The sequence below is a fragment of the Mus caroli genome, chromosome 5, assembly GCF_900094665.2.
Source record: "Mus caroli chromosome 5, CAROLI_EIJ_v1.1, whole genome shotgun sequence".
Classification (NCBI taxonomy): Eukaryota; Metazoa; Chordata; class Mammalia; order Rodentia; family Muridae; genus Mus; species Mus caroli.
In genome coordinates this window covers 52,900,783-52,916,361 of record NC_034574.1, presented here as the reverse complement: position 1 = coordinate 52,916,361, position 15,579 = coordinate 52,900,783, and positions in this window count along the sequence as shown.

The following is a 15,579-nucleotide window of genomic DNA, read 5'->3' as shown; positions in this document are numbered from 1 at the left end:
GACCAACAGTCTCAACTGACCTGAACTCCTGATCTCTCAGACACTGAACCACCAACCAGGCAGCAAATACCAGCTGATATGAGGCTCCAGAGACACACAACAGAGGACTGCTGGGTCTCACCTCAGTGAGAAAAGATGCCCCTAACCCTTGAGTGACTTGAGGCCTACCAGAGCTTAGGGAGGTCTGGTGTGGCAGGGGTGGGGACATCCTGTTGGAGATGGGGGGTTGCAGAACGGGGGAGAAGGCATGGGATAGAGAGCTGTTAGGTGCAGACAGGAAAGGGGATGAAGACTGGACTATAAAAATGGATTAAGGATATGTGTGTGTGTGTGTGTGTGTGTAAGAGAGAGAGAGAGAGAGAGAGAGAGAGAGAACGAGAGAGAGACATTACAGGTAACAGACATTTTGAGTTTGTTTTAAGTATTTTATACATAACTATTACACTAGACTAAAATGGGCAATAAACAGCCTTTGGTTCTATAGCCAAATGAGTACAAGTAAGTACACATATATTCTTTTAATTGTTAAAATATATTAAGGTTAAAAGGACAATATTAGTATTTGAAATTTTGCATAAGATTTTACCATTCCTTTGACTTCTAATACATAAATTCATTATTGCTACTAAATATGTATCATTTATACAATCGTTGTAAAGTTTTATATGTGATTATAACTCAATAAGGAGTAATGTTAATTTGTTAGACATATTTTTATTAAGTTCTTACCTTGGTTAATACGTATATATTTAATTTTGATTTTACATTACATTTCAAACTTATAAAAAATTACATGTAAATTACTAAGGTACTATTAATCAGATGAGTTCAAACTTTGTACTTATTACCCACAATTACTTTTGGCTTACAATTATATCATCATCTTACTTGTTTACTCTTCATGATTGTATGAATATATATATATATATATATATATATATTTATATATATACACCATACTACATATATGTTTTAAAATAATTTATCATTTATGATTTTTCTTATCTTGATAAAATAGAATAATAGAGAAATGTTGTGTTAATTAACACTTAAAAACATTAGCAAAGACCTCATAATACCAGCCGTTACTCAGAGGTCAAGGCAGAATGATTGACCTTAATTTGAGACAATGTTCAATCATAAACTAATTTCCTTCAATATAGAGTTGTATAGTAAGAACTTATGTGGAAGTGCTTGGAAGGAGTAAAGAAGATGAAAATAGTGTAATTTTAATCTCAAAAATATGTATTTAGTAATATATATATATATATATATATATACACAGATGTAGCAACAATGAAAGAAAGTGGTGATAAATTTGGAAAAATTAAAATAAATAGCATCAAGAAAATTTGTTTTAATAATTTTAATATGAGTATAAATTATCTTTAAAATGATATTGATGTATTTGGAGTTGACTTATGCTCCACTGTCACTTGGTTCTCATAGAGTTGTTCATGAACATAACAAAAAGGAAAAAGTAAATGATGTGAGAGCTACAGATAAATATGACAGGTGGCTGTTTCTATTCTATTCTATATGTGAAATCTCATTCTTATTTTCTAAATAATTAAAAAAAATACTAACGATGTATAAATATTAAGTATTTGTATAACATTTGAAATAATAGACAAAAATGCATATAAAAATAATACAGGACACACTGGGTTATCACCTGACTGGGTTTTGCTCTTTTTGATGAATATATGAATAGCAATACATTTCAAACCAAAACAGGGCAGACACATTATAGCAATTTAAGATTTGGGTCATGCCTGCTGAGAAAACTAATTAAAATTATGTGGCTTATGTGTATCCTTTACCTCCCTAGGAGTTTGAACTTTCTATAGACATCCTTTGTAAATGACGAAAAAGAAACATATATCACATTTGCAGAGCTCTAAGTACTTAAGTAGTCAGAACAGTTGGATATTATTAAAGTAGGTTACTTGGCTTATTATAATTATAGACACTTGGAGGAATATAAGCAGAATTTGGCTCAATGAAATATTTAGGAGTATATGGCAAAGACGCCAAGAATTACAATTTTGTTTTAAATTTTTTTATGAAAAATATGATATCCTGGAGTGTTTTAGGTATATATAAGAATATATCAATTCTCTCACTTCTATATACTAATTATCCACTATATATGACAATTTGAAATCTGTATCATTATCTTTACCCATGTGAAAATGTCACAAGCTCTCTTGAAGTTTAATTGCATCTTTCATTTTTATAAATAAATGAAAAACAACTTCCTTAAAAGCATAAAATACCTTTTAAAAATAAACATTGGATATTAAGAGTTGTTATTAATGCAGTTTCTTTTTTTCCAGTGAAGCACTGTGTGTCTCAATTTTTAAAAAATGTTGGCCATGGATTAAATAATTTTAAATGAAAAAAAGTTTTATTCAATAGTTTATATGTGCACAAATGTTTAAAAGATAAATTGAATATCAACATATTTGAAGTTCCTCCCTTCCAATAAAGAAGACAAAAAAATCTATTAAATATGATTTGCATAAGTGTCAGTAACAATTTTATCTAGTAACTTGAATTAAATTAAAGAAAAAAATTGGGTAACAGATTTAACAAAGTAAATATAACTGTGGAAGAACTTGTAAGAATTTGTACTTAGGTGCCAGGACAAAATATATAGGTATGTTATTAGTACTGTAATAGATAAAAGAATTTCTGTACACCAAGGAAAATAAAAACTATATCTAAATTAGGAACAAAAGATTTAAAGTGAGATAAAAATGCATTACAATACAATATTTTCAAAAGTGAAGAAAATACATTAGACATTTTGTGAGACAAAACACTCTATACATATTTTATATGGGACATTTTAATATTTAATTATTTAAAATTATCAAAATAGATATAGGCATGTACCATGTTCAAGGATAGTAATGATCTATCCAAGACTCTATTTCAGGTTTTCCATGAAGCTCAACAGAGTAATTGCAATTTATTTATGGAAATAATGTAAAAAAATGTATCTACAATATTGCAATTATAAAGGTCACTTTTATTTTCTCTGATTATGGGATAAGAATAGAGACATACACAAGGTTTGCAAATACTGAGCTTGGTTTGAGCCCAGAGAATTTCTTTCTCTGTACTAACTATCCCTAAGTCCAGGCCTTGTAGTTTCTAGTCTTCTTACAATCTAATCTTCCAAGATGACTGATAAATTCTGGTTTCTCTTGGCTTCTGACTAAACTCAGCCTTGCCTAATATTAACTTTGCCTATGTGTTCTAACCTGCTAGCTCCTTCTAATACTCTTTCTTTACTTCTGTCTAGTTTGTTCTCTCTGTAACATCTTTCTGTCCTAACCCCATCCTTCTCTATCTATATCTCTCTATTTCTATGTCTCTGTGTTGCTGTCTCTTCGTCTCTCCTGTTTTACTCTCTTCCTTGCACTATCTGTGTTCTTTCTTAAGTAGCTTCTCTTCTCCTACTCTTATGTGAGTTGGATATATCCTATCTCCTATTCATTCTGTCAAATCTTTCTCTGATTTGTCTTTTTGTCTACTCCTCCTTTAGACCTCACTTTCTTTCTTTTTTTTTTTTTTTTTTTTTTTTGGTTTTTCGAGACAGGGTTTNCTCTGTAGACCAGGCTGGCCTCGAACTCAGAAATCCGCCTGCCTCTGCCTCCCGAGTGCTGGGATTAAAGGCGTGCGCCACCACGCCCGGCTAGACCTCACTTTCAAGCATGGCTGCTTCCTTCTACAAACTAAACCTACCTTCATTGTTATGGATTAAATGTATGTACCAAGGGTGTGTCAGTTTTATAGCCTGATTGTATTGTAATTTAGGGGATGTCTGCATTCCTCCTGAAGCATATAGACCTAGAAGGACTTTGGATGTGGTACTTTGTGAGAATAGACATGTCACCGAATTATAATTCCTCTTCACAATGCTAAATATATAAACAACTTAATGAGTCACACATATAATAATTAAAAGAAAATATATAATAAGTAAGATATTTTTAAATATTAAGATATTTTTAAAATATCTAATAGACCAAATTATTGACTCCAGTATCTAACCTAAGCATATATAGAATCTCCAATAGACAAAATTTTAAGGGAAATTCATTGCCTGGAAACATAGTAGAAAAATCACTTTCTGTCACATTAAAATTTGTAGTTTAAAATATTTGTTTAATACTTTACATAGACCCCTGCGCCATCTTGGGTGCAATCTTGGTGGAGGGTCCCAAGGTCCCCAGAGGACTCTTCACATTGCAGGCACACTAGCACACCCAGGATCTTGTGATCACTGGTGAGTGGAACTCAACATCTGTTCTGTGCTAGTAGGAACAGAGTCAAAGGTCAAAGGCAGACCCTAGCACACCCAGAATCTTAGGATCATTGAGAACAATCTATGCAGGAAAGCACGTGGGCAGCAGAAGCAACAAAGCCTCTTGGATAGGGTCACTTCGGGCCTTTATCCTCAGCCAGGAGACAAGAGCTGAAATCCAGACCCCTGGGCACATTACCGGCCAGAGGATAGTGGGCCTCCAGGGAGGTCTCTGACCCTAGGACTAAGGAGGTGGATCTGAGCTCCAGACTTCTGTGCACTTTCCCTGCAAGAGGAGAGCAGAGAGTGCTCTGACAACTTGGACACAGGAAAGAGTTGGTCTCCCAAGAGTGCTGACAGAGGCTAAAGAATCACAGGAGAAACAATCTCTAGCCAGAGACAGCTAGAACATCTAACACCAGAGATTACCAGATGGCAAAAGGCAAAGGAAAGAATCTTACTAACAGATATTAAGACCACTCGGCATCATCAGAACCCAGTATGCCCACCACAGCAAGTCCAGGATACCCCAACACACCTAAAAAGCAAGATTCAGATTTAAAATAATATCTCATGATACTGCTAGAGGATATTAAGAAGGGTATAAATAACTCACTAAAAGAAATACAGGAGAACACTGCTAAACAGGTAGACGCTCTTAAAGAGGAAAAAAAAAACCCTCAAAGAATGACAGGAAAATACTACTAAACAGGAAGACTTTAAAAAGGCAAAACAAAAATCCCTTAAAAAATTACAGGAAAACACAACCAAACAGGTGATGGAATTGAACAAAACCATTGAAAATCTAAAAATGGAAGTAGGAACAATGAAGAAAACCCAAAGGGAGACAACTCTGGAGATAGAAACCCTAGGAAAGAAATCAGGAACCATATATGCAAGCAATCAGCAACAGAATACAAAAGATGGAAGAGAGAATTTCAGGTGCAGAAGATTCCATAGAGAACATGGACACAAAAATCTAAGAAAATGCAAAGTGCAAAAAGATCCTAACTCAAAACATGCAGGAAATCTAGGAAACAATGAGAAGATCAAACCTAATAGGTATAGATGAGAAAGAAAATTTTCAACTTAAAGGGCCAGAAATATCTTCAACAAAATTATGGAAGAAAAATTCCCTAACCTAAAGAAAGAAATGCTCATGAACATACAAGAAGCCTACAGAACTCTAAATAGATTGGACCAGAAAAGAAATTCCTCCTAACACATAATAATCAGAGCAACAAATGCACTAAATAAAGATAGAATATTAAAATCAGTAAGGGAAAAAGGTCAAGTAACATATAAAGGCAGACCTATTAGAATTACACCAGACTTCCCACCCAGACTATGAAAGCCAGAAGATCCTGGACAGATGTTATACAGACCCTATGAGAACACAAATGTCAGCCAAGGATATTATACCCAGCAAAACTCTCAATTACCATAGATGAAGAAACCAAAGTATTCCATGACAAAACCAAACTCATACTATATCTTTTCATGAATTCATCTCTTCAAAGGATAATAAAGGGAAAACACCAATACAAGGACAGAAATTATGCCCTAGAAAAAGCAAGGAAGTAATCCTTCAACAAACCTAAAAGAAGACAGCCACAAGAACAGAATCCAAACTCTAACAGCAAAAATAACAGGAAGCAACAATTACTTTTCCTTAATATCTCTTAATATCAATGAACTCAATTCCCCAATAAAAAGACATTGCCTAACAGACTGGCTATGTAAACAGGGCCCAATATTTTGCTGCATACAGGACACACACCTCAGGGACAAAGACAGACACTACCTCAGGGTAAAAGGCTGGTAAACAATTTTCCAAGCAAATAGTCTGAAGAAACAAGCTGGCATAATCATTGTAATATCAAATCAAATCAACTTCCCACTCAAAGTTATCAAAAAAGACAAGAAGTTTCATACTCATCACAGGTAAAATCTTCCAAGATGAACTCTCAACTCTGAATATCTATGCTCCAAATGCAAGAGCAACGACATTCATTAAAGAAATTTTAGTAAAGGTCAAAGCACATATTGCACCTCACACAATAATGGTGGGAGACGTCAACCCCTCATTCTCATTAATAGACAGATCCTGGAAACATAAAGTAAAAAGAGACACATTGAAACTAACAGAAGTTATGAAAGAAACAGATTTAACAGATATCTACAGAACATTTTATCCTAAAGCGAAGGATATACCTTCTTCTAAGCACCTCATGTCACCTTCTCCAAAATGGACCATATATTTGGTCACAAAACAGGCTTCAACAGATACAAAAATATTGAAATTATCCCATGCATCCTATCAGATCACCAGGGACTAAGGCATTTTATCTTCAATAAAAACAAAAATAATAGAAGGCTACCATTCATGTGGAAGCTGAAGAACAATCTACTCTGATACCTTGGTCAAGAAAGAAATTAAAGACTTTTTAGAGTTTAAAGAAAATGAAGCCACAACATACCCAAACTTATGGGACACAATGAAAGAATTTCTAAAAAGAAAACTCATAGCTCTAAGTGCCTCCAAAAAGAAACTAGAGAGAGTACACACTAGTAGCCTGACAGCATACCTAAAGGCTCTAGAAGAAAAGGAAGCAAATTCACCCAAGAGGAGTAGAAGACAGGAAATACTCAAATTCAGGGTTGAAATGAACCAAGTGGAAACAAAGAGAACTATTCAAAGAATCAATCATCCAGGACCTGGTTCTTTGAGAAAATCAACAAGATAGATAAACCCATAGACACACTCACTAGAGGGCACAGGCACAGTATCCTAATTACCAAAATCAGAAATGAAAAGTTAGACATAACAACAAAACCTGAGGAAATCCAAGACATCATCACATTCTACTACAGAAGGCTATACTAAACGAAACTGGAAAACCTGGATGAAATGGACGAATTTCTAGACAGATACCAGGTACCAAAGTTAAATCAGGATCAGATTAATGACCTAAAGAGTCCCATAACCCGTAATGAAATAGAAGCAGTCATTAATAGCCTCCCAACCAAAAACAGCCCAGGACCAGATGGATTTAGTGCAGAGTTCTATCAGACCTTCAAAGAAGGCCTAATTTTAGTTATCTTCAATCTATTCCACTAAATAGAAACAGAAGGTACGCTACCCAATTAATTTTATGAAGCCACAATTACTCAAAGAAAGAGAACTTCAGACCAATTTGTTGATGCAAAAATACTCAATAAAATTCTTGCTAACTGAATCCAGGAACACAACAAATTATTCATTCATCATGATCAAGTAGGCTTCATTCCAGGGATGCAGGAATATTTTAATATATGGAAATCCATATATTCCATTCAAAGACAAAAAACACATGATCATCTTGTTAGATGCTGAGAGAGCATTTGACAAAATCAAATGCCCATTCATAATAAAAGTCTTGGAAAGATCACGAATTCATACCTAAACATAATAAAGGCAATATACATCAAAACACTAGCCAACATCAACTAAAAGGAGAGAAGCTGGAAGCAATCCCACTAAAATCAGGGACTAGACAAGGCTGCCCACTTTCTCCCTACCTATTCAATATAGTAGTTTAAGTCATAACCAGAGCAATTTGACAACAAAAGGAGGTCAAGTGGATACAAATTGGAAAGGAAGAAGTCAAAATATCACTATTTGCAGATGATAAGATAGTATATATAAGTGATCCTAAAAATTCCACCAGAGGACTTCTAAACCTGATAAACAGCTTCAGTGAAGTAGCTGGATATAAAATTAACTCAAACGAATCAGTGACCTTTCTCTACACAAAGGATAAACAGGCTGAGATAGAAATTAAAGAAACAACACCCTTCAGAGTAGTCACAAATAATAGAAAATACCTTGGTGTGACTCTAAGAAAGTGAAAGATCAGTATGATAAGAACTTCAAGTCTCTGAACAAAGAAATCAAAGAAGAGCTCAGAAGATGGAAAAATCTCCCATGCTCATGTATTGGCAGGAATAATATAGTAAAAATGGCTATCCTGCAATCTACAGATTCAAAACAATTCCCATCAAAATCCCAAGTCAATTCTTCAACAAATTAGAAAGGACAATTTGCAAATTCATCTGGAAAAACAAGGATAAAAGAACCTTTGGTGGAATCACCATGCCTGACCTAAAGCTGTACTACAGAGCAATTGTGATATAAACTGCATGGTACTGGTAAAGGACATATAGGTAGACCTTTGAAATAGAATTGAAGACCTACAAATGAACCTACACTCCTATGGTCACATAATCTTTTACAATGGAGCTAAAACCTTCTAGTGGAAAAAAAGACAGCATTTTCAATAAATGGTGCTGGACCAACAGGTGGTTATCATGTAAAAGAATGTGAAGTGATCCATTCTTATCTCCTTGTATTAAGATCAAGTCTAAGAGGAGCAAGGAACTCCACATAAATCCAGAGACACTGCAATTTATAGAGGAGAAAATGGGGGAAAGCCCATGGACACAGGGGAAATAATCCTGAATAAAACAGCAATGACTTGTGCTGTAAGATCGAGAATCAACAAATGGAACCTCATAAAATTGCAAAGCTTCTGTAAGAAAAAAGACAGTGTTAATAAGAAAAAAAGGCCATCAACAGATTGGGAAAGTATCTTTACCAAACCTAAATCACATAAGGGACTAATATCCAATATATATAAAGAACTCAATAAGATGGACTCCAGAAAATTCAATAACCTTATTAAAAATGGGAGACCAAGCTAAACAAATATAAGATGGAACACAGGGCCCCCAATGGAGGGGTCTGCAACCCTGTACTAACTAGTTTTGTGTCATCGTGACACAGCTGGAGTTATCTCAGAGAAAGGAGCTTCAGTTGAGGAAATGCCTCTATGAGATCCAACTGTAAGGCATGTTCTCAATTAATGATCAAGGGGGAAAGGCCCCTTGTTGGTGGGACTATCTCTGGGCTGGTAGTCTTGGGTTCTATAAGAGAGCAGGCTGAGCAAGCCAGTAAGGAACATCCCTCCATGACCTCTGCATCAGCTCCTGTTTTCTGACCTGTTTGAGTTCCAGTCCTGACTTCCTTTTTGATGAGGAACAGTATGGAAGTGTAAGCCAAATAAACCCTTTCCTCCTCAACTGGCTTCTTGGTCATGATGTTTGTGCAGAAATAGAAACCCTAAGTAAGACAAATTTGTACCAGCATAGTAGAGTATTCCTGTGACAACCTGATCATGTTTTGGAGAGGACTATGGAAGGACTTTGGAACTTTGGGCCAGAAGATCCATTTGGTGTTAAGAGCTCTGTTGAATGTTGTGTAGGAGCTTGGAAGATAATGTTGAGAACAGTGCAGAAGATGGAGGCCTGGCTTGTGACATTTCAGAGGGAAAAAATAAAGACTTTATCAGGGCAATTGCTGTTTTGATTGTGAAGATTCTGTAGTTGTGGTTAACTGGGGCTGAAGAATAAGCTGTGATTAACAAAATACCAGAAATACTAAAGCAAAACTTTGCATTACTGGGACTATTGATGCTGGTTAGCTGGAGCTAAGAAATTAGCGGTGATTAAGAAGAGACCAGCATCTTTGAGGTGAAATCTTCTGGGAAGTGCTTTTTGAGAGCACAGAGGCTGTGTTCCAGAGATAGCCAAGGTTGTACCTTGTACTGTTGCTGGATTTGGTAATGTGTAAGAGTTACCCAGGTGGTACTGGTTTTGAAGCCATGAAGGAGTCATGCAGAGCAGCTGAGGCTCAGCTCTGTGAGAGGCCATGGAAGGCCATTGGTGAAGGTACAGCCTCAGTTGCAATTGATGGCCCAGGACTGAAGGGGTCATGCAGTGTTTTGGAGATGCCAGTGCCATGAGATAACCACCAAGAGCAGCAGCAGTGGAGTACAGGCATCTGGACCCTAGAGGAAAAGCTGTTTGCTACAAAGGGCATGGCTGGAGAAGTGACCCAAGCCCTTGGAGGTGCCCAGAAGATCGTGAGTTGGATCCAAGACATTGGATGATTGGAGAATGATTTTAGCTTTTGATTGTGACTGTGCCCTGATACTTTTCCCTCTTGAAGGAAGTTTTTTAGTGAAGCTCACAGTTAAGAGACTTTTAATTATAAAGACTTTGGAATTTAAGAGAGATTGACATTTTAAGAATTTGTAAAGACTGTGGGACTTTTAAAGTTATTTAGATTTTGGGGATGAATAAGAAACTAAGGGTTGAGGCTTGCCGATGATATGTTTATGTGTCAAGTTGACAAGGGATCCATTGTACTGGCTAGTTTTGTGTCAACTTGACACAGCTGGAGTTATCACAGAGAAAGAAGCTTCAGTTGAGGAATTGCCTCCATGAGATCCAACTGTAAGGCATTTTCTCAATTAGTGATCAAGGGGGAAAGGCCCCTTGTTGGTGGGACTATCTCTGGGCTGGTAGTCTTGAGTTCTATAAGAGAGCAGGCTGAGCAAGCCAATAAAGAACATCCCTCCATGGCCTCTGCATCAGCTCCTGCTTTCTGACCAGTTTGAGTTCCAGTCCTGACTTCCTTGGTGATGAAGAGCAGTATGGAAATGTAAGCTGAATAAACCCTTTCCTCTTCAACTTGCTTCTTGTTCATGATGTTTGTGCAGGAATAGAAACACTAACTAAGATTAAACCCTATAGGTGGAACAACAATATGAACTACCCAGTACCCCCAGAGCTCATATCTGTAGCTGCATATGTAGCAGAAGATGGCCTAGTTGGCCATCATTGGGAATAGAGACCCCTTGGTATTGCAAACTTTATATGTCCCAGTAAAGGGGAATGCCAGGGCCAAGAAGCGGGAGTGGTTGGGTAGGGGAGGAGGGCAAGGGGAAGGTATAGGGAACTTTTGGGATAGCATTTGAAATCTAAAATGTATATACAGAAAATATCTAATAAAAATGTGCAAAAATAATTCTCAACTTAGGAATACCAAAGGGCTGAGAAGCACCTGAAAAAATGTTCAGCATCCTTAATCATCAGGGAAATGCAAATCATAACAACCCAAAGATTCCAGCTCACATCAATCAGAATGGCTAAGATCAAAAATTCAGGTGACAGCATATTCTGTGAAGATGTTGCGAAAGAGGGACACTCCTCCATTGTTGGTGGGATTGCAAGCTGGAACAACCACTGTGGAAATCAGTCTGGCTGTTCCTAAGAAAATTAGACATAGTATCAGAAGATCCAGCAATTCCTCTCCTGGGCATATAAGCAGAAGATGTTCCAATTTGCAATAAGGATACATGCTCCACTATGTTCATAACAGCCTTATTTATAATAGCCAGAAGCTGAAAAGAACCCAGATGTCCCTCAACAGAGGAATATTTACAGAAAATGTGGTACAGAAAATGTGGTACATTTACACAATGGAGTACTACTCAGCAATTAAAAGCAATGAATTCATGAAATTCTTAGGCAAATGGATGTATCTGGAGGATATCATCCTGATTGAGGTAATCCAATCACAAAAGAACACACATGATATACACTCACTGATAAATGGATATTAGCCCAGAAACTTAGAATATCCAAGATACTATTTGCAAGATACACGAAACTGCAGAAGAAATAATACCAAAGTGTGGATACTTTGCTCCTTCTTAGAAATGGGAACAAAATACCCTGGAAGGAGTAAAAGAGACAAAGTTCGGGACTGAAATGGAAGTAAAGACTATCCAGAGACTGTCCCACCCGGGGATCCATCCCATATACAACCACCAAACCCAGACACTATTGCTTATGCCAGAAAGATTTTGCTAACAGGACCCTGACAAAGTTCTCTCTTTTGAGGCTATGCCAATGCCTGGCAAATACAGAAGTGGATGCTCACAGTCATCTATTGGATGGAACACAGAGCCCCTAATGAAGGAGTTTGAGAAAGTACCCAAGGAGCTAAAGTGGTCTGCAACCCTGTAGGAGGAACAACAATATGAACTAACCAGTACCCCCAGAGCTGTGTCTCTAGTTGCATATATAGCAGAGGATGGCCTAGTCAGCCACCAATGGAAGGGGAGGCCCTTGGCATTGTGAAGATCATATGGCCCAGTACAGGGTAATGCTAGGGCCAGGAAGTGGGAGTGGGTGTGGGTTAGGGAGCAGGGCGAGGGGAGGGTACAGTGTGCTTTGGGGATAGCATTTGAAATGTAAATGAAGAAAATATCTAATAACATGCCCTAAAAAAGAAAAAGAAAAAAGAAAGAAAGAAAATACATCAAAGACTTAAAAAAAATGACAAAAAATACTTTATATAATAGATTGAAATATACTCTATGTATTTGAAGACAAGGTGAGCAATCACAACAGTTTTCTCTGTATACCATAATGGCTACTTTGTGTTTGCTTATGTTCCTCTAAATAATGTAAAAAGAGTAGCAAAGCTATGAGCATGTATGTAGCAATTGTAAAATTATCATAGATTCATATTTAAAATCTATAAACATCCTTTAAAAATCAGCTTCAAGCATGAACAGAAGGATGTAGTGGAAATTGTACAGTGTTTCATTGAGATTAAAGACAGATCTGTGGAAAAGTTTAAATAACATATTCTTGGCATTACTTGTAATCAGCAAAATCAAAATTCATTCCCAAGGTTTGACCCATAATTAGCCTGGAAACAGAGGACAGTCTATATGATTTTAATAGTTGGTGCAGGTGGTAATCAGCAGATATCATTTTACAGGCTGGGATATTTTACAACCTCATTAGAAAGATCCTAACATATATTTCAACAATTCTACGCCTGGGATAAAACTTAAACAATATTTGAATCTGATATCAGAAAATTATTCTAGCAAAAAGCTTTGCAAGCAATTCAAAATATGGCTTTTTTATTAACATAATGCCCAAAGATAATTAAGCAAATATGTAAAATAGCATAACATTTTTCGCAAACAATGCATGCAATTTAAAGCAGAGATGAGTGATAGATGAGTAGCCAATGGAAAAATATGGCAGTTTGTTTTCCTCATCAATAAGTGAGAAGTCAAATACTCCTCTTAGGATGCCCTGGGTGCATCCCACTTTCCTGCCAGTTCCATGACACTAACAACCTCTTGTTTCTTGAATTACTTTTCATAGAAATTTAGAAAATTCCACATTTTTTGACTTAATACTTTTAAAGACTTATAAACATTACTCTTAGAAGAACTGTTTTAATGAAAAGTATGGGGTTTGTTTACGGTTTCAGAGGTTTGTTCTATTATCCTCTGGTAGGTGTGGGAGCATGGGTGACATGTACGCACACATGGTAGGTGAATGTTCTACAACCATCTCTGTAGACAGCAGGCAAAGAGAGAGCTACTGGGCCTGGTTTGACATTTGGAAACATCAAAACCCACCCCAACAAATACAGTTTCTCCAAGAAGACCACACCTACCTCAGTAATAGCATACCTCCTAATCCCTCTCGAGTAACACTACTCCCTCATGGCCATGAATTTAAATACCAGTTCAAACTACCATAATTATTTAGATTTGTTTCTGTTTACTTATGAAGCTATAAAAATATACAGATCTACCTATAAATCAACATATTTCCAATATCCAAGAGGGATGATTTAAGATTGATTTTGTAAATATAAAAAGATTATTCCAAAAATAAAAAGTAAAGTATTTAAAATTTTTAGTATTGACAAGTTGTATGTGAACTTGACACAAACAAGTCATTTTGGAAGAGAGAACCTCAACTGAGAAAATGCACCTATCAGATTGGCCTATGGACAAATCTGTTGTGAACTGTTATAATTTATAATTGATGGGAGGGTACATGTCAATTTGACCAATAACACCTCTGAGGTTTGTGGTCCTGGGTACTCTAATAACGCAGGCTGAGCAAGCCATGGGGAGTAACCCAGTAAGCAACACTCCCTTCTGGCTTTTGCTTCACTTCCTACCTCCAGGTTACTGTCTTGCCTGAGTTTCTACCCTCATTATTCAAGGATATAACCTGAGTGATGTGGCTGTCTAAACAAATTAAATCCTTTCTCCTCAAGTTGCTTTTGGTCAAGCTGTTTTATTACAGCAGTAGAAACCCATAGAATACAAGTCACACACTGTCTCATAAATCATTCAGTCATAGGACTGTGAATGTAGATTTGCCAGAATCTCTATTTTTGCCTGAGAGTTGGTAATTGTGAAATAAGAAAGTCCTCCTTTGACCAAACGACTGGAGTATTCCTCTAGTAATACTTCATTACACAAAGGTCCAACTGTTTTCCAAACCAACATCATAAGCAACTGGGGATCGAACTGAGAGGCTAGAAGAGGCATTTTACAATTAAATCTCAAAAGCGATGGAATTTCTAGCAAATGTGAGAGTAAATACAAAGCAACAAGTTGGGAATAATAGTTATCTAAGGAATTGTAGAGGCAAAGAAAAGGCACTTGAGAGTTAGCAAAAGAATATTTCAGGGAAACCGCAATTAATTTTGTTTACATGATTAAACTGCCGTGGTATGGGGCAAATTATACTACCCAATTGTGACCAAAAGAAATGGTTACATATTCTAGTCTACTTAACCAGAATGTTATGTATGATTATGGTCCTAATATCAGGTGGCAAAAGAACCCATTTCTATAATTCTCCTTTGTGTGTGTGTGTGTGTGTTACTTTTATCAAGATTTATGCAGAAATTGCCATGGTTTTGCTCTAAATACTACATAAACTTTTCCCAATAACTAGTTCATAAGATGCATAAGTGGTATGTTAAAACCTTTACAATAGAAAAAAACAACATTCATTTAAGTGATACTCTTTTTTATAGAACAGGAAAATTACGATTAATTATGCATTTAGCTCTAGTTGGCCACAATGAGACTGATTTTACTCTGTTGTATGTATCTTTACTATTGTTTTAAGCATGACTAAATTTGCAACTCGGGCTTGAAAAGTTCCCTGTGGAAAGTTTTTAATAGAAATTACATGAAAGGGTTATTGAGTAGACTTTTGAACAGTTTTTGCACCTCCATATAAATGAAAAAATATATAAATGATTAAAGTATGTTTGACACTCTTCCAATTATGGCAAACCATGCCCTGACAAGGAAGAAACGCTGTTAATGTTCAACATGTTCTGCATACATTGACAGAAAAATACAAAAAGAAAAAGAGAGAGAGAGAGAGAGAAAGAAAGAAAGAAAGAAAGAAAGAAAGAAAGAAAGAAAGAAAGAAAGAAAGAGAGGAAGAAAGAGAGAAAGAAAGAAAGAAAGAAAGAAAGAAAGAAAGAAAGAAAGAAAGAAAGAAAGAAAGAAAGAAAGAAAGAAAGA